General features: G+C 39.7%; 2 protein-coding genes across 25 annotated transcripts in view; one reads left to right on the top strand and one right to left on the bottom strand.

The window, feature by feature from the left end:
• MBD5 (methyl-CpG binding domain protein 5) overlaps window positions 1-5,518 on the bottom strand; it is a 435,430-nt gene extending 429,912 nt beyond the window's left edge. For 19 of the 22 annotated variants that reach the window (XM_077861625.1, XM_077861624.1, XM_077861616.1 and 16 more), the window contains exon 1: window positions 4,721-5,518. The gene's annotated coding sequence lies outside the window, so the exon portion shown is untranslated. The remainder of the gene's footprint in view (window positions 1-4,720) is intronic. The other 3 variants (XM_077861638.1, XM_077861639.1, XM_077861640.1) reach the window with 3 other exon arrangements.
• The window catches only part of ORC4 (origin recognition complex subunit 4), an 87,516-nt gene continuing 71,628 nt past the window's right edge, over window positions 4,624-20,511 (top strand). The window contains exon 1 of one of the 3 annotated variants that reach the window (XM_077861645.1): window positions 4,624-4,778. The gene's annotated coding sequence lies outside the window, so the exon portion shown is untranslated. Of the gene's footprint in view, window positions 4,779-5,661; window positions 5,817-7,447; window positions 7,587-20,511 lie in introns of those variants that run through there. The other 2 variants (XM_077861643.1, XM_077861644.1) reach the window with 2 other exon arrangements.

Raw genomic sequence — 20,511 nt, 5'->3', positions numbered from 1 at the left:
CTAAAAAGTACAGTTTAAGGGAAAAAGATAATACAGGAAATTTCTCCCTAATTACATATGAATGCCATGATAGGAACCAAGATAGTATTCTTTGGTTTTGAAACATTCATTAACTAAGAAACTTTCAAATCATTTTATTGAAGTTGTATCACATAATGAAGATTAAAAATTTGAACTAACCAATTTAGAGCTAGAAGTAGAAAGCTTCTAATGAGGATCTTGGAGGAATTTATCTCGTGCACACTGAAAATTCCAAAACTCCTAAATAGGATATACTGTAATTATTCCATGATAATTATACTGTTGGATTAAACTATAGAAATTAAACGATCAAAATGATAATATGCCATGTCTTCCAATGAACCATGAAAGATAACATGTTATATGAAATGTAAAAAGAAAAGTTACTTCTGAGAAAAAAAAAAAAAAAGTTTAAGTTTGGAGAGTTTGGGTTTTGTTTTTGCAGGGGAATAATTTAATGAGATACTTCAATGAACAATGTTGATAACCTTCAAATAAAAGTATTCATCAATAAAATACTAGCAATGATAGCCACATACACTAATTTTACGGTCTAAAATTAATGAGTTATACACAGAATAGAAATCCCCAGAATACAGTATTAAGTGGAAAATTTTTCTTTATATTTTTCTATTTTAATAAAATACAGCAAAATCCTTCTTAAACATGCATTTTTTTCCACCTAACAGTATCCATTTAGTTGATATAAAACTTATTTAGGAAGAAACATCAAAATAAAGTCATGATCAATATACTTGTGGAATACAATTAAAACATCTCTTCACATTAAACTGTAGGGACCATCCTTGTTTCTCAGATGCCTAGCACTGTGCCTGACAGACAGTAGATGCTCAATAGATGTTTAATGAATACCTAAATACAATCTGTTTTGCACATACATTCAAAATCCAGACAAGTTTGCAAAGGTACATAAGTTGGACATAGGCTTTCTGGCTGACTTCATGGGGTCCCAGTGATGACTAGAAGTAAATCTTCATATCCATAGAAAACTGGAAAGTTGATAAGTGTCTGGGTAAGGACCAAAAAAACAAAGTCAGGGAAACATGTCACCTAAGTAACAGTTGCTTTATAGAGCTGGTAAAAGTGGCCTAATCATTCCAATAACCTATTGCACTAGTCAATCAATGAAATGAGATTTAAGTGTATCTTGAACATCTGCTAGTATATCTTTAATTGGAATTTTTTTGAAATCGCTTATTAAAAATAAATTACTTTTGTTGAATTGCATCCTGGACAAGGATCCGAGGGAATATGTTTTTACTTTCTATGAGCACTGTGTTGTTAGCAGGATTTAATTTGGCTAAGAGAAAAAGTGAGTGCTACAGCAAAAATAAATTTAAAAATTCATGGTAGTGGAGAAGTCATAGCAAGGGGGAGAGGAAAGAAAAAAGGAAGAAAGGAATCCCACACATGGGAGCAAGGAAATTCAAATATACCTAACTCTATCGTCATTGATGACCAACAATCAGTAGGGCCTACTGTGCACCGGACACTGTGCTGTAAGGGATATAAAATGTTAACAAGCCAAAAAATCCTTAGTCTTTAGTGGTTCACAGAGCAAGACTGACAGGTAAACATTTATAATACAATATGCCTCATTCTTACATGCGGGTCTTTCATCCAAGAGCAAGAAGCATATTTACTGATGAATTAGAAGTGCAGAGAAAAAATAAGCATCAGGGGAAGCTGAAATAATTCTCAAAATAGTAACTATCCAGAATGAGAGAGATCAGTACCTTTTAAATCAACAACAAATAACTGAATTATAAATAGACAAAATTTTGGCTTAAAGCTATTTACCTAAATATTCTTAGAATATTATGCCTCCACATAAAATCCGTTAAGTGCTATATGCAAAATTGTGAATGACAGTTTCATTTCTGAGCAAAGAAAATGAGGTAGTGTAGCGTAGTGAATATTAAGAGACCTAAGTTGTCTGGTCCATGCATAGTCTGCCCACTTAGAGGCCTTGGAACCTAGGCAAGTTCCTCAAGCTCTCCAAGCTTCAGCGATTTGGAAAATAAAGAGCTGGATAAAGCGACCTCCAAGATATCACTTAGATGAAAATTGCAATCTCAAAGTTTCTTAATATTCAAAAAATAAGCCATAATAAAAACGGTTTCTAAATATAAATCATTTTCCACCTTAGAGGAAGCCTAAAATTCTCAAGCCATACAGGGTTACCCTAGGAGTGGTGGGATAAAGAAGTGTTTTCCAAAGAAAAGCAGACATAAATTAAATAAAGGTATTATACTCAAGACTGTAAATTTTTACTCAGCTGCCGACGGGGCAACTACCATCCAATTATCTACACAATTCGCTTTACTTAAAATTGATTTCTTCACTAAGTTCTACTTTCTCACTCTTACATTAAGGTTGCTGAGGAATTAGGGTGAGGACGAGGAATCCTAGGTGGACCTGGAACAGTAGTATTGATGTTGTGAGAAGAACTTGAACTTGACATAGATTTCTGCTGAAGTGCACCAGTTATAACCTCAGAGAAAGGTAAGAAACTGTTCAAATTTATAACAGAAAGGAGGGAAATAAGACCATATTGTTTACTGCTACACAGCTCTTTCCCCGTGTCTCAATGTCTACTTTTGCACACACGTTAATGAGAATTCTGCAGAACAAGTTTCTACATTTGCAGTTCATTTTTGCCACTAAAATAGAAGCGATAGATATTATGTTTGGGCTTCACCATCAAGAAAATAAAAAAAAAAATCGAAACTATTACCATGCTGTTATAATATGTACGTCAAACATCCGTCTAGATTTATTTTTCTTCGATCCTATTTGATCAAATTGCTGTTTTCATATTACCAGTCTGATCATAAAATTGCTGCTTTACAGGAGAATATTTTTTGCTGACATAAATTACGGGATCAGAGATACCAATGCAGTTACAGAAAAGGGTGTGTGTGTGTGAGAGAGAGAAAGACAGAGAGAGTGTGTGTGTATATGAATGTGTACATCCATCTTCAAGGAAAGGATAAAGAAATGTTATGTAGGAGACAAAATGCCACTTTCCAATGTAAGCCCTAGTAAAAGGCCTACCTTGGAAACATACTTTCTAACATCTGTGAGACAAAAATGCAGCACTGAATTTGAAAGCCACAGTGATTTTTAGGAAGACTCTTCTCCTACAGACCTAAACCTGGGTTTATCTTTAAATTCATGTCCAACGAGAATGAATATCCTAACTAGGACTTCGCGACTGGACTCCTGAAGATGCATTTTAGAGATCTGTCTCCTTTCCCATGCACTGAGCAATCTGGTTCAGTACCCCAGGAGATGAAAAACTCCTCTCCATTTACAACACTAAATAAATAATTCAGTTAAAACTGAAAGTGGTACCAATCCAGCAAACTATTGATGGAGAGGTCTGGCCTTCCATGAAGCCAGAGCAACGTAAAGTTTTCAATGGGGATTACTTGTTCAGACAAGTTACAAAGATCAGAAAAATACCCAGATTAATTAGGAAGCAGTTAACAGTCTCGTGTTATGGAAAATAAATTATCAGGAACGTATGCAGGGGAGAGACAATACCGGTGGCATTCGAACTTTGAGCATTTTAAGCTTTGAACTTTACATGCTGGTCTATGGAATGAGCATTTCACCAGAGGAAAATAAAAAAAAAAAGCAGTCATACAAGTCAACACCTAACCAAAGGCCTCTATCAACTAAAGATGTGAAATCTTCCATGCAAGTCAGACACAACAACAACAACAAAAAAAAAAAAAAAAAAAAAAAAAGGAAAGAAAAAGAGAAGCAAAGCCAGAAAGCAAAAACCAAGTCTGTTCCAACACAACAACAACAACAACAAAAAAAGAAGAAGGGAAAGAAAGAGAAGCAGACCCAGAAAGCAAAAACCAAGTCTGTTCCAACACAACAACAACAACAACAACAACAAAAAAAAAAAAAGGAAAGAAAAAGAGAAGCAAAGCCAGAAAGCAAAAACCAAGTCTGTTCCAACACAACAACAACAAAAAAAAAAAGGAAAGAAAAAGAGGAGCAAAGCCAGAAAGCAAAAACCAAGTCTGTTCCAACAGAGAAGTCAATTTCCCAAATCACATACAGAATCCCCCCAAAAAAGGGGGAGGATTAAAAAAAAAAAAAAAAAAAAAAAAAAACATCCACCACCACTCAGGTCTACAAATGGATAAGCAGTTCCGACACATCCCAGATCAGATCCCCACAAATGCAGCGGAGCTTTTCCTGGGCGGGGGGGAGGTGGGGGGGTGGGGGGGGGGGAGGAGGAATTTAAAAAAAAAAAAAAAAAGCAAAAAAAAAAAAAAAAAGCTCTCCAAATGAATTTTTTCAAGTGACATCTACAAAGTGTGCCTCTTTCTGCCTCTCTCCCTGGCGCCTCATTGGAGGAAGGAGGGGGTTGTTTTCCTACGCCGCCCCCCCCGGGGCGGGGGGGGGGGGGGGAGCAAAGACACAATCAAGATGCGAGCCGGAGGGGAGAAGCCACTTTTGACAACAGCAAATAAAAATAAAAGTGGCGCGGTCCGGTGACAGGCCGGCGCCCCGCTCGCACACCCCTCCCCGCGCCCCCCAGCACCACCCCCTCCTCGCCGCGAGCTCCACTGCGTATGTGGTTCGCGGCTCCCGCCGCCCCGGAGTTCAAGTCGGAGCCGGGGGACGGCGGCGGGGCCCCCGCGGACGCACTTACCTTTCCGGCCCCCCACTTTTGGGCGCCTTCCCCGGAGCCGCGGAGGATGACACAAAGGGTAATAAAGGGGGGGCGGCGGCGGCGGCGGCGGCGAGCCGGGCAAGCGGCGGCTCCGGGCGCGGGCAGGGAGATGTCTCCAGCCAGGGCCGGCGGCGGCGGCGGCGGCGGCGGCGGCGGCGGCGAGGGGCTGTGCTGCCGGGAGGCTTCTGCTTCTTTCTCTCCCCTCTCGCGGCCGGAGAGGAGGAGGGTGGAGGGGGCTCGGGAGGGAGGCTGGCGGAGGGGTGAGGGGGTAGGAGTCGTGGATGGGGGTTTGCGAAGAAGAAGAAACTCCTTCTTCCCCTGCTCTCCTCGGGCTCAATCCCCCTCTCGGGGCTCGGGGCTGGAGGGTGGGGGAAGGAACTCGGGCGCCTCCCCCCCACCCCCCTCGATTCAAGGTTGAAGCGGGGCAGAATTAGTGTCCTGTCCCTTTAAAAATAGAAATAAAAGGTGCCCCCCCTCTGCCACTGCCTCGCTCTTCATCATCAGCTGCTGCTGCTGCTGGGGTCTCTCTGCCGGGGGGGGGAGGGGGGGTTCGGGTAGAAGAGACGGGAGGCGCCCACTGCGCATGTCCCTCCCTGACGGGAGGCTTGGTTGGTGGACGGCAGGAGGAGGGGGAGGGGAGGAAATGAGACGGCCTCCCAGCAGCCTCCGAGGCGCGGGCGACCCGGAAGACGTTGTAGCGGGGGGTAGAGGGGCGGGGGCGGGGAGTAGGAGGAAGTTGCTACTCTTTAACTCTCCTCCCCCCCTCCCCGCTCCCCGCTCCCCGCTCCCGGCTCCCCGCTCCCCGCTTCACGCCCCCTCCTCGCTCCTAAGGGAAAGCGGAGGAGCGGAAGTGGGCGGGCCCACAGGGGGAGGGAGGGAGACTGAGAGGGAGAGACGCGAGCGGGTCACGTGCCCCGGCGGGAGACGCGCTGCGTGCGCGGGGCATGCCGGGAGTGGTGGCGTCCCGTTGGCAGCGGCAGGTGGAGCTGAGGCGACTGCGCGGCGCGCGGCGGCCGCGGCGCGGTTCTCGTGCTCGCCGGAGTCCTCCTCCGCCCTCCCTCCCCGCCCCTCCCCGGTAAGGGCAGGCTTTTCCCGGGAGAGGCCCCGGCGCGGCGGGCTGGCCGCCAAACGGAGGCCGGGGTCTCGCCCGCGGCGAAAGGGCGACTCGAAAGGGATGAGGACGGATGGTGGCGGAGGCTGGGAGCGCGGGAGGCGGGCAGGCTTGTGTAGGCCGGGCAGGCCCGCGCGGGGGGCAGGCCGCGCCGCGGGGCTGCCGCGGGATCCCCGGGCCTGCACGGCTTCCCCGCGACGCCCCGAGGCGGGGGGGGGGGGGCCTCGGCGGTCCTGCGGCGGGACGCGGCTGGGGGCTGCGGCCTCCGCGGGCGGTCCTGTTGGCTGCCGCTTCCGCTCAGAGCGGGGCGGGGGGCATCCTGGGAGCATCCTGGGGGCGCCCGGGGGCATCCTGGAGGCATCCGGGGAGCATCCTGGGGGCGCCCGTGGTGCATCTTGGGGGCATCCTGGAGGCATCCGGGGGGCATCTTGGGGGCGCCCGGGGAGCATCCTGGGGGCATCCTGCGGGCGCCCGGGGGGCATCCTGGGGGCATCCTGCCAACTCGGGCCTTAGCTGCACCACCCGCGCTGCGCGCCTCGCCGCCCCGCCTGGAACCCCGCAGTGGGTTTGGGGAGGGGGTGAGCCGGGGGATTCCCCCTCCCGCGTCTTGGCGTTGCCGCGGCCACACCTCGCCCGTTGCTCGTTTTCGGACGGGGATTTGGGGTTGTGTCGTCTCTGTGCTGTCAGAGTTGGTAAAGGACAAGAAAATTTTCCTTTTCCTGTTGTAATGGATATTTCGTTAAGTTTCTTTGGTTACCTGTCTCGGCTTTAGAGGCTCGGGTTTCTCAATTAAATGCCACCTCCCCGCCCCCCCCGGAAATGTTACCCTCGTATGATAGTAATTGCAACCCTTAAGAAATTCATGAATTCACATTAGTTAGTAAGGCTTTTTAAAGTAAATATTTGTTTCTTTTCCCATATTCATCGCGTACAATCCTAACTAGGAGCGTTGGAATCTTTAAGTTAGTTAATCTTCTGTAAAAGTGCTTTGAGAGGCTATCACTCTTTATGGTTTCTTTTAAGACCAGGGAATCCAGGGGGGCTCAGTGGTTAGCGCCGCCTTCAGCCCGGGCGTGACCCCAGGGTCCCGGGATCGAGTCCCCCGTCGGGCTCCCTGCATGGAGCCTGCTTCTCCCTCTGCCTGTGTCTCTGCCTCTCTCTCTGGGTCTCTCATGGATAAATAAAATCTTTAAAAAAAAAAGAGAGAGAGAGAGACGAGTACTCTAGAGTGCTCCGTGTTTGTCGTGTTGGTATTAGTTGATTCCGTAAGGGGTTCTTTAGGATACACTGTCAAAGTTGCTACTTTTCCACATTTTACTTCTGTTTTGGCAGTAGACCTATCCACAGACACTCCACTGCCTTACGACTTCCTCTGTGGATAGAGTAGTCTTGTCAAACGGAATGAAAACTACACTCCTGTGCCTTAAAATTTCGTTTATATTGCAACTAAACATTTACCACTTTATAAAAGAAAAAAAAGTTCGAACAAGGCAATTCAAGTGCCCTAGCTAAACAAATTTAGATTTTTTTTTTAATGTTAAAATACGAAATATGCAAAAAAAGTGCACAAATCCTAGGTATGCAGTGTAGTGAATAATCACCAAGTGAACAGCCTGGTGATCTCCAACCAAAGTCAAGAACCGGAACATCGTTGGCGCTGGAGACCTACCTACTCCTCCCCCATCCATTCCTGCTGCCCCACTTCCGGAGCGCCACACTGAAGTAATTTTTAGGGTAATTATTTCCTGTTTTTAAGTATTTTGTTAACCACCAAGGTTGGCTTTCCTACACGATGTAGATGAATTTTGCCTGTTTTTCACCTTTATTAAAACGGTTGCACATTATGTATTCTCGTTTCATCAGTATTTAACCCTGTTAGTAGATTTTAGCTGTTGTGCATATTTTTTTCATTTTTGTAATGTCTATGGTAAGTGTGGTGTAGAAAGTCTTGTTATGAATAAACCACAGTTAATTTAGCTAGCCTGATATTAATGGACATTCGGGTTGTGTCCTGTTTTTAGCAATCAGAAGCAATGATGCTGTGAATGTTTTTATGATGGTATTTTTATGCACATAGCATGCATTTTTTGCCGAGCGTAGCTTATGCCAAACTTTTATAAAATAGATATATCAATTTATACTCCCACCAGCAATATATGATACATCCCTTTTTTTCCTACATTCTCACCAACAGTTGATGTTTTTCATTTTTGCCAACATGATGAATGTGGCTTTATGTTATTGTTTTAATTTACAGTGCTCTGGTTATTAATGACTTTGAGCCTTTTGTGAAACATTTTTTGGGTATTTTGATTTCTTCTTTGAATCGTCTTTTCCTTTTCACAATATTTCTATTGGGTTTTCTTTGTTTTACTTAAAGATTTGACCAGCGTGGCAAATACTTTATCTGTGCTTGGAGCACTTCTCGCTCCCTGAATGGTTTTATCTTCATTTCATTCTTTACTGGTTTATATGCTATTAGTATTTTAAAACTGTAACTTTAACACAAAGTAAGAGGTTCTATACTTGTGCTACCCCAATGCCTTAGCCCGCTTATGGCTGGCGTGGTCCACTTGAAATATGGCTAGTGTTGCTGAGGAAATGAATTTTTAGTTTTATGTAGTGTTAATTTAAACTTGAAAATTGATACTTGATTCAGTTGTTGAAAAACCCTTAAGTATGTTTGGAACAACTTGGGCACGTAAATGTACTTTCTTGACTGGGAACTTGATAAAAATAAGGTCAAGTATTTCTGGTGTCAATTTAGCATCTGAATTGTCATATTCTGTAATTATCAAATACCAGATTTCTAAGACTTAGTATGAAAACACTGTAAAATAATTCAGCCTTTTATTATGATCGCATGCTGAAATTACAATAAGTGAATTTACTTTGTTTTACCTTTTTTAACGTAGGTACTAGAGAATTTTAAATTATATATATGAGCGCTATTTGTATTTCACTTGGACAGTACTGTTCTTACCATCAGTGTTTAGGTTACATATTCCTATATTTTTATTGCTTTCAGTTTTCATTAATTGTTGCATCTCTGAATTTTCTTTGAAGATCTTTTTCATTTTGCTTTTAATACACTATTTAGAGTATTTTTAATACAAATGTGCTGACAGCCAATTATCTTAATTTCTTGCTTCCCTTATAGTGTCTTGATTCATCTTCAATCTTGAAGAATGTTTTGGGCCTTTTAAATTGTAGATTGTGGTTATTCTTCAGAATCTTGAAGAAAATGTTCCACTGTAGGCTTATTTGTTTATTTATTTATTTATTTGTTTATTTATTGGCTTCCATTACTGATTTTGAGCAGTCAGCTGTCGATCTAATACATGCTGCTTTGAAAGAAGTCTGCAAAAAAAATGTTTTCTTTGTCTTAAGTTTCTGCTATTTCTTTATGATGTTTGTACAGAATTTTCTTTTACCTGTTTTGTGTTCATTGAGATACTTGAATCTCTGGATCAGTGTCTCTTTAAGAAGTAAATCATTCAAATTCTTAGTGTTTCAGCTACTTGCTAAATATTACAGCTGTGGTTTTTTTTGGCACAGTATTTGTAATTTCTTTTTGACCGATAATTTCAGTTTCTAATTTTTTAAGGGTCTATTTCTGCTGGTTCATGATTTTTTTCTTCTGTGCCTGTGTGCTAGTTGTTGGATTTGAAAAATTATGGAAATATATAAGTCTTAGGATAACAGTATCTTTTTTAAGAAGACGTGTTTCCCTAGGAAAGATGAGTAGGCAGGCGTGCCACCAGTCCCAAGTCACTTAGTTGATGTGCAAGACTTCAGATTACTTCTGTTGTATACATGACAATAAGCAGGGCTTTAGGTGTTGAGTCCTATGAGTTCTTTTGTACATCAAGTCCTCCCCAATCCTGGGAATGTTGCTCTTAGGATCTCAACTTAATTTGGGTGATGATGTGTTTGCATCGCACATTTGGTGGGTCCTGTGCTTTGATTTTTCCTTTCCTTTTTTTTTTTTTTTTTTTTTTTTGTCTTGTAGCCCTGCAAAGCAACCAGGAATTCAGCCTGCCTTCTGTTTTCTCAGCCTTATTTTCTGGATAGGTAAAAAGCCTCAGGAAGAAGTGGCTGAGTAAGGGTTTTTTGTGTCTCCCCCCCACCTTCCCCCGCAACCCCCGGTTTACTTTGTAGATTTTGGCATGTGATTTCATACTGCTTTATTATTTTATTATTTGATTTCTATGGTGAAGATTTTTTTGTTGGTTTCAGCAGGATCATTCTGATCTGCCAGTACCATGGGTAGAAACATCCTCTTTTTTTCTTTATTAATTTTTGAGATTTGATTTCAAGATCTTTCTACTTCAACCAAACTCGTGTATTTTATCCTAAGTCATACATTAGTTTACAGTTTTTAAGTCATACATGCCTCTTTTTTTGAAGATTTGTATTTATTTATTTATTTATTTAGATTATTCATTTATTCATGAGAATGACATACAGAGAGAGAGGCAGAGACACAGGCAGAGGGAGAGGCAGGCTCCACACAGAGAGCCTGATGTGGGACTTGATCTTGGGTCTCCAGGATCTGGCCCTGGACTGAAGACGGCGCTAAACCGCCGAGCCACTGGTGCTGCCCTGGATTTATTTATTTTAGAGAGAGCTCAGGCATGCAAGTGGGGGAGGAGCAGAGAGGGAGAGAGCGAGAAACTCCAGCAGACTGCCTACAGTGTGGGGATCCTGCCTGTACAGAGCTCTTTCTCACAACCCTGAGATCCTGACTTGAGCTGAAATCAAGAGTCATATGCTTAACTAACTGAGCCATCCAGGCATCACTCACTTGGGTGAGTTAAAATTTAGAAAATAGTTTCAAGCAGTTTTTGAGTTAATGATTTAAAAGAACATGTTCTTGAAGTAGTAACTACTTGTACATGGCTTGTTAAAAACAGATTACATTTATTTATCTCAAGTTTAATTCTCCAGAATGTGGCTCACTAGAGTTGCACCACAGTGGACCGAAATGGTTGTGCCTTTATCCCCACACCTTGCTAAGCCTCGGGAAGTGTATGATGTTGGACAAGGTGGATGTTAAAGCTCCCATTTCCCCATCTTTAGGGGCAAACACCTTTTAAACTTTTTTGCGTGGTTCTTGTGGTATTTCTATTTCCAAATAACATGTGCTACCACTTGATTTTTCCATTTTAGGCATTATCTGTTGACTTCCTGTCTTGATTATTTAAATTGAGGTTTTTCCAAACCATCCTCCATCATTCCAGTGACACCTTACTTTTTGGTTGATAATCATTCTATGTCTGTATACTTTCTCAATGTTTATCATTAATTCAGTCCCAAAAGATCTACTCGTTGTTAGCATATCCTCTCCATAGGGTTTTAAATCAGTTTAACCATCATTGAGTAATTTCTTCTAGAACATTCTGGTCTTCCGTTTAGGCTGGCTGCTTGATATGGTCACCCCTCATGCAACCTCTCTCCATCCTGTGATGGATCCTCTCCTGTATTCCGTGTAATTCCTTGTCTTGTGTTAAATTTTGCATATCTGAATTTTCTTTGGGGATCTTTTTTCTTTTGAGGGTATGGTTTAGAATTTCTTTAATGTCCCTTATCATCATTAAGGATTAATAGTTACCCACTGAGGTTAATGGTTATCCTCATTTTGATTGGTCACAGTCTCCAGTAGCTGAGAGGCAAATGTTTTGAGGTGTTGGGTATCTCTAAATGTCTTTAGATTACTCTAACTTATTTGAGTGTAGAATTCTAAGTTGGAAATGTTTTTTTCTCCAGAATTGCGAGCGAATTTTTAGTGTTTGATATAAAATCTGATGCTATTCTTATTTTCAACATTTTGCATTTCATTTTTTTCTTCTCAGTGGAAGCTTCCACACCCTATTTGTTTGAAGTTTATAGAAGGTTCTCTTTAGGATACCTTGTGTTCTGAAATGTCACAGTGGGACAGCCTGGGTGGCTCAGCAGTTTAGTGCCGCCTCCAGCCTAGGGCGTGATCCTGGGGACCTGGGATCGAGTCCCACGTCGGGCTCCCCGCATGGACCCTGCTTCTCCCTCTGTGTCTCTGCCTGTGTGTGTGTGTGTGTGTGTGTGTGTGTGTGTGTGTCTCATGAATAAATAAACTTTTAAAAAAAAAAAGTCCTGGGATCCCTGGGTGGCGCAGCGGTTTGGCGCCTGCCTTTGGCCCAGGGCGCGATCCTGGAGACCCGGGATCGAATCCCACGTCGGGCTCCCGGTGCATGGGGCCTGCTTCTCCCTCTGCCTGTGTCTCTGCCTCTCTCTCTCTCTCTCTATCATAAATAAATAAAAATTAAAAAAAAAAAAAAAAAAAAGCCCTAGTGATGTGAGTTATAAGTCTATAGGTATCCACTTTGCTGTACATTTCATGGGTTCTTTCTGGCAACTTCTATTCCTTAGTTCTGAGAAAGTTTCTGATACTTTTACTCTAATTTCCTTGTCTGTGGTTTTGGTTCCGAAATTGCAATTAGATCTTATATTCTTAGGTGTATTTCTCTTGACATTCTTTTAAGTTTCTTGGACACTTCATGGATTTTTTTTTTTTTTTTACTTTCTGGATTTAAAAAAAAACATTTAAGATTTTAATTTCTATTGTTATATTTTTAATTTCTAGTACCTCTTTTGATCTCTACATTTTTAAAATGGCATCCTGATACTTTTTTCTCTTCATGTATTAAAGTTACATTTTGAAGTTTATTTCACCCTGCTTACTCTGTTTTCTCTAAGTTATCCTTTCTGTTAGGATGTTTTAAAGGCTTTCATCTTAGAGGCTTTTCTCAGCTATCTTGTGATCCTTGATCGTGTGTTCAAATTTATGTGAAGGGCATTAAGAAGCTATTTCATGCTCTGTGAATTTGGCAGAGGCTTGCTACATATTACTAGATCTCCCTGTGGAAAGATTTAGTTGGAGCATATTTGGTTTGGGGAACCCCGATATCTGCTTTTTTGTGTGTTATTTCGAAGCCTTTTCTCTTAGGCTAGTAAGAGCCCAATGAGAAGAATTTTCCAATTTTTTGCCTCTAAGTCAGTGATTCTCTGCTGTGATACTGTGACCCCCAGGAGACATTTGGCAATGTCCAGAGACGTGTGATTATTTTTTTTTTTTTAATTTTTATTTATTTATGATAGTCTCACAGAGAGAGAGAGAAAGAGACACAGGCAGAGGGAGAAGCAGGCTCCATGCACCGGGAGCCCGACGTGGGATTCGATCCCGGGTCTTCCAGGATCGCGCCCTGGGCCAAAGGCAGGCGCCAAAGCGCTGCGCCACCCAGGGATCCCGAGACGTGTGATTATTAAGGGCGAATTGCTATTGAAATCTGGTGGATAGAAGCTGCAGGTGCTGTTGAACATCCTAGAATGCATAAGACAGCCACCCACAACAGAGAGGTAATTCAAAATGTCATTAGTACCTATTATGAGAAACCTTGCTCGCAGCATAAGCCTGATTTCCAGTGCTTTGAGAACCAGGTGAAAACAGCACAAGAATCACAACATTTGGTTTTATGTTTAAAGATTTTATTTATTTATTCATTTAAGCGATAGAACGAGCTGGGGAGGCAGTCAGGGGGAAAGGAACCAGCAGACTCTGCATGCTGAGCCCAGTCCCACAACCCTGAGATCATGACCTGAGCCAAAATCCAGACTTGGTTGCTTAATCAACGGAGTCACCCAGGTGCCCCTGATTTTTTTTTTTTAATGATACCCTCATCTTCTGCTGTGCCTGGCATTCCTCAATGTAGAGTTCTTATTTGTTACTCTATAGAGCCTTCTGATTGAGTGGGATAGAGGCGTCCATTTAACTACTTTAGTGCTGCAATTTTTTGAAGAAGAATTCTAGCCCAAATTAAAATACTGGTTATTTTTTATTTTTTTAAGATTTTATTTATTTATTCATGAGAGAGACAGAGAGAGAGAGGCAGAGACACACACAGGCACAAGTGTGTGGACTTGATCCCAGGTCTCCAGGACCACACCCTGGGCTGAAGGCGTCGCTAGACCGCTGAGCCACCGGGGCTGCCCAAAATACTGGTCATTAAGTGACCTTGTTATGTGTTTACCCGATTTGAACAGGATTGCCCAATGAGACTACATTTTATGAAATGCTTTAATGGGAAAATGAGATATAAGATGACCATGATAAATTACGAGGTAGTTTAAATCTGGAATTGACAGTTTTTCCCCTTCTTCTATTTCAGTTTATTCCCTCCCCTCTTTATTAAAGATTTACTTACTCAACAGAGAGCGCCAGAGAGCACAAGCAAGGGGAGTGGTAGAGGGAGAGAGAAGCAGGCTCCCCGCCAATCAGGGAGCCCGGATGGGAGGCTCAATCCCAGGACCCCTGGGATCATGACCTCAGCTGAAGGTAGATACTTAACCAACTGAGCCACCCAGGTGTCCTTATTCCCCCAGTTCACTCCAGATTCTTTTTGAGGTGCTTATCTCTGGGAATTATATTCCTAACTAGTGCCATGATCAGTGTTAACAAGAATGAATAAAATACAAGTATTTTTTCTTATTTTCATATTGTAGTATGCTTGCTTTTATATATGGATACTCTTCTGATTTCTGGTAAAAAAAAAAAAAGATGAATTAGTTTTAAAATAGCTAATCTTTCATTTGAATTGCCATTATTGTTTTTGCAGACACACCACCTGTAGGGTCATGCTCTGCCAAAGCTATATATTTTATTTTATACAGCTTTTCATCTTGCAAGTTTCCTGTTTTACTAGCTTGAAACTGACTGCCTTTTGTGCTTATATTTCATTTTCACAAATCTTCCATTAAGTTTGTGTTCCCACCTGGGTTTTTCACAAATTGTCCTTAAAAAGAGAGTTTTGAGGTCTGTTATTTTCCCATGTGTTTTGGGGTCACCATAGTTAATGACCGGGAAAAGTTAAGATCGTGACTTTGATCCATCCTTGTCTTTTTGGATTTTTTTTTTTTTTTAATTAAAAACTCATCATTTAGAGCAATTTTAGGGTTTACAGGAAAACTGACTAGTGAGTACAACAAATTCCCATATATTCCCACTGGCCTATCTCCCCTACTGTTAACACCATTTTCCTTATTAGCATCTTGCCTAGAGTGATGTGTTTGTCACAATTGATGAACTAGTACTGATACATTATTATTAAGGAAAATTCATAGTTTAGATTAAGGTTTGTAATGTGTCATACGTAAGGGTTTTGACAAACGTACCATCATATCCATGGTGACAGTGTTACAGAAAATCATTTAAGTGCCCTAAAAGTCTCCTGTGCTCTACCATCCTCCCTTCTCTTGAATTCTTGGCAACCATGATCTTTTTGACTATCTCCATAGTTTGGCCTTTTCCATATAGTTGGAATGATACAATGTGTATCATTTTCAAATTGTCTTTTTCCCCTAGCAGTATGTATCTAACTTTGCTTCATGTCTTAAGCTGGCTTGATAAACCGATTTGTTTTTAGCATAAAATAAGATTTCATCTTATGATGAAACTGTACCACAGTTGTTGATCTGTTTACCTATTAAAGGATATCTTTGTTGCGTCCATGTTTTGGCAATTTTTAATAAAATTGTTATAAATAGTCTGGTGCAGGTTTTTGTGTGGATGTAAGTCCTTGACTCATTGGGATAAATACCAAGGTGCATAATTGCCAGATTGGTGTGGTAAAAGCAGGTTTAATTTTGTAAACTGCCATAGTGTTTTCTAGAGTGGATGTACCATTTTACATGCTAGTCTGCAGTGTTTTTTTTTTTTTTTTTTTTTAAGATTTTATTTGAGAGAAAGAGGAGTGTGAGAGGGAGAGAGAATCTCAAGCAGACTCAACAATGAGTGCGGATCCCCTTATGGGGCTCATGAGCCAAAACCGAGAGTCAGATGCCTGACTGAGCCACCCAGGTACCCTGTGAATCAGAGTTCTTCTCTTTGTTCTCAGCAGCATTTTTGTCATCATTATTGTGACTTTGGACATTCTAATACATGTAGACTGAAATGTCATGGTTTTAATATGCAATTCCCTAGGGATATATGAAACTGAGCATCTTTTCATATGTTTATTTACCACCTATGTATTTTATTTGGTAAAGTGTTCAGATCTTTTGTTATTTTTAAACCTTTTTTGTTTTTGAGTTTTAAGGCTTTTTGTACACTTTGGATGCCAGTCTTTTATCATATATGTGTTTTGCAAATATTTTGTCTCTGTCTTTATCTTTGTTCTCTTAACAGTGTCTTCTGCAGAGCAAAAGCTTTTAATTTAAATAAAATTCAGTTTATCAGTTTTTTTCTTTACTGAATTGTGCTATTGATGTTATATCTAAAAATTCATTGCCAGGGATGCCTGGGTGGCTCAGTCAGTTAAGCATCTGATTCAGTTTTAGCTCAGGTCTTGATCTCAGATTCATGAGTTCAAGCCCCACATTGGAGCCCAGTGTGGAGTCTGCTTTAAAAAAAATATAAATATAAATATAAATATAAATATAAATAATATAAATATAAATTAAATATAAATATATTAATATATAAATATATATATATGGCTACTCCAGTGGTGCAGTGGTTTGGTGCCGCCTGCAGCCCAGGGTGTGATCCTGGAGACCCGGAATCAGGTCCCACGTCGGGCTCCCTTGCGTGGAGCCTGCTTCTCCCTCTGCCTGTGTCTCTGCCTCTCTCTCTCTTTCTCTCTCTCTCTGTGTCTCTCATGAATAGATAAATAAAATCTTTAAAAAAAAAAAATGCCAAACCCATAGTCACATAGGTTTTTTTTATTGTATATTCCTTTTTTTTATCTTGTTTATAGTCTGGAATAAGATCCTTAAAATTTTATTTAAATTCAATTCGCCAACATTAACATCCACTGCTCATCTCATTGTGTGCCCTCAATGCCTATCACCCAGTTACCCTATCCCCCCACCCACTCTTTATTCCTTCTTAGAAGTTATACAGTTCTGCATTTAATGTATAGGTCTATGAGCCATTTAGAGTTAATTTTTATGAAAGGTTTATGTTCTCTGCCAACTAGTTTTTTGCCCGTATGTGTTCACTTGTTTTAGTACCATTAGACTTTGTTGAATTATCTTCTCTTCTTTGTCAGAAATATTTACGTGCGTCTGTATCTGGCTTTCTATTCTGTTCCATTTATTTTTCTATTCTTTTGTCATTGCCACACTATGCAGTTGACCCTTGAACAACCCAGGTTGCAACCCCCCATACAGTTCAAAATGAGTGTATGACTTAAGTTCCCCCCAAACCTAACTACTAATAGTCTGCTGTTGACTAGAAGCCTTACCTATAACATAAGCAATTGGTAACATATTTTGTATGTTATATGTACTTATGCTGTAGTAAAGTAACCTAGAGCAAAGAAAATGTTACTAAGAAAATCATTAGGAAGAGAAAATACATTTACTGTACTGTACTGTATTTGTATATTTTAAAAAGCTTGTAGAAATAGACCCAAGCAGTTCAAACTCTTGTTGTCCAGAGGTCAATTTTATGTATTAGCCTAACTTTATATAGTATGTCTTGTAGTGGGTAGTTTCTGACCTCAGACTTTGTTCTGTTGCAATATTGTGTTGTGTGTTCAGTGTGTTTTTTCTTTCCATGTAAAATTTAAAATCAGTTTATCATATCCACAGAATAACTTTAGAATTTTGATTGAGATTTCATTGAATCCTTAGATTAAGATCGGAAGAACTGGCACAATAACAATACTGAGTCTTCTTATGCATGTACATAGAATATCTGTTCATTTATTTAGGTCCTCTTTGATTTTTTTCATCAGAGTTTTATAGTTTTCCTTACATCCATCTTGTATGTTACTGGATTTATATGTGAGTATTCTGTGGGTGGTTTTTCTTTGGTACTAATAGAAATGATACTGTGTTTTTAATTTAAAATTCCATTTCATTATTGGTGTATAGGAAAGCAGTTGACATTGGTATATTAACTTTGTGTCCTGCAACTTTGCTAGAGTAGTTTATTAATTTCACTAGTTTGTCTGTGTATGTGTATTCTTTGGGATTTTCTACCTATCTGATCTTGTCATCTACAAATAGAGACCGTTTTAGTTCTTTGTCCCTATCTATATACCTTTTATTTCCTTTTCTTATTGCATTACTAAGGGTTCGAGTACTATTTTGAATGCCAGTGGTGATCCTTATTCTTGATCTTAGTGGGAAAGCATGTAGTTTCTCACTATTAAATGTGGTGTTAGCTGTAGATTTTTTTGTAGATGTTTTTTCCCTTCTATTTCTGGTGTTTTGGGGATTTTGATTTTTGGCTTTTCTGTTTTGTTTTGTTTTTAAGAGATACAGCATGCAGGCATGCACAAGCATTGGGTGGGGGAGGGGCAGAGGAAAAAGGTAAGAGAGAATCCTTAGGCTTCATGCCCAGCATAGATAGAACCTGACACAGGGCTCAACTTCATAACCCTGAGATCATGACAACTGAAATCAAGAGTTGGACACTTAACTGACTGAGCCACCCAGGTGCCCCAGTCCCTAGTGTATTTTTAAATGGGTGGCAGATTTTATGAAATAAATGTTTTTTCTGCATCTCTTGATAAAATCTTATTTATGTGTCCTGTTGTTATGAATTACATCATTTGCTTTAGGAATGGTGAATGAGCCTTGCATACTTGGAATGAATCCCACTTAATTATTTTTTTATTTTTTTATTTTTATATACCGTGTGATTGAACTTGTTAATTTTTTTGTTTGAGAATTTTTGCATCTGTATTTATGAAAGATACTTTTGTATAGTTTCCCTTTTTTGTAATGTCATTGTCTGCTTTTCTTACTAGGGTAAAACTTACCTCATACAATGAATTAGAAAGTTTTCCTTTACCTTTATTTCTTGCAAGAGACTTGGTATCATTTGTAAAGAATTAATATCATTTCTTCCTTAAATGTTTGGTAGAGTTTATCAGTGGATCTATCTAGCCTTGATGATTTCTGTTTTGGAAGGCTATTTATTAATACATATAAATATATTCAGATTATCTGTTTTTTCTTGTATACTTGTTAGATGGTGTCTTTCAAAGAATTGGTTCTTTTCATCAAGGTATCAAATTTGTGGGCATAGAGTTCATAATTTTTCTGATCAGCATTTTAATGTTCATAGAGTCAGTACTAATGGTCTTGCTTTCATTTCTGATAATCATTATTTATGTATTTTAAAATCTTTTCTTAGGCTAGCAAGATGTTAATTTTAAATATAAACTGAGCCAGTTATTTTGCTGATTTTCCTGATTGATTTCTATTCTAATTTGTATTATTTCTTTTGCAAAGTTTGGGTTGAATTTGTTTTTCTAGTTTTCTAAGGTAAAAACTTAGATTATTGATTTTTTTTTTTTAGGTTTTTTTTTTCTTTTCTTTTCTATGTGTTCAGTGCTATAAATTGTCCTCTTAAGGACTGCTTTGCTGCATCCCTTATATTTGGTAAGTTCCATATGCATTTTCATTTTCCTTCTCAGTTTCTATTTTTCTTGATTTTTCACCTTTGGCCCATGTGTTATTTGGAAGTGTGTTGTGTGATCTCTACGTTACGGGATTTTCTTGGTATCTTTCTATTATGAAGTAGAGCATTCCTTATATGATCTCTATTCTTTCAAATGTGAGGTGTATTTTATGGCTCAAAATGTGGTCTTCATTGGTGAATGTGCTATGTGAGCTTGACAAGAATGTGTTTTCTGTTCTTGTTGAATGCAATATTCTATAAATATAATTAGATCCATTTGACTGATGGTCGTGTCCAATTCAGGTATATCTTTCTTGATTTTATGTAAATTACCAGAAGAGGAATATTGATGTTTCCAAGTATATGAGTGATTCATCAATTTCTTATAGTATTTTTATCATTTTTTTGCTTCACGTTTTTTGACGCTCTGCTAGACACGCATATGTAAGTACTGTTATATCTTATTGGGGAATTAATTCCTTTTTCATTATGTAGTGTGTTTTATTCCTGATATGTCTGTCTGCTTTGAAATTGGTAGCAAAATTAGTGTAGCTACTTCAACTTTCTTTTGATTAGCATATATCTTTATTTGTCTCTATACTTTGATTTGTTTCATTATATGTAAAGTAGGTTTCTTGGAGACAACATATAATTGGGTCTTGTTTTTTTACGCAGTCTGACAGTCTCTTTTTTACTTGGTATATTTACTTAAACGTTTAAGTCCTTGCTGACGTAGTTGGATTAATAGCTACCAGATATATTGCTGTTTTTCTGTTGTTAAAAATTGTCTTTTGTTTCTTTTTTTTGTTCTCCATTCTTTTTCTGCCTTCTCTTGTTTTAATTGAGTATTTTACATTATTCAGGGTTTTTCTTTTTTTCTCTCAGGCTATAAATTCTACTTGTTTTTTACTTTCAGTGATTGTTTTAGAGTTTGCAGTGTACATGCATGAGCAATACAAACTCATTTTCAAAGAACACTATACCATTTAATGATTAGTACAGGCATCATGTAACAGGATATTCCTAATTCCTTATTTCTATTCCTTATAACATTTTTTCTTATGTCTTTTCTGTACTGCTAACCATATCAGACCATTCTTTATTTTTTAGTATTTTTGATTTTTGGTATTTCCTTTTGATTCATTCTTAGAAATTCCATCTTTGCTTCCCTGTAATTGCAGGTTACGTGCTTTTTCCATTAGAGCCCTT

This window comes from Canis aureus, chromosome 20 (assembly GCF_053574225.1).
Source record: "Canis aureus isolate CA01 chromosome 20, VMU_Caureus_v.1.0, whole genome shotgun sequence".
NCBI classification, from domain to species: Eukaryota; Metazoa; Chordata; class Mammalia; order Carnivora; family Canidae; genus Canis; species Canis aureus.
This window is presented reverse-complemented; position numbering and strand designations above follow the sequence as displayed.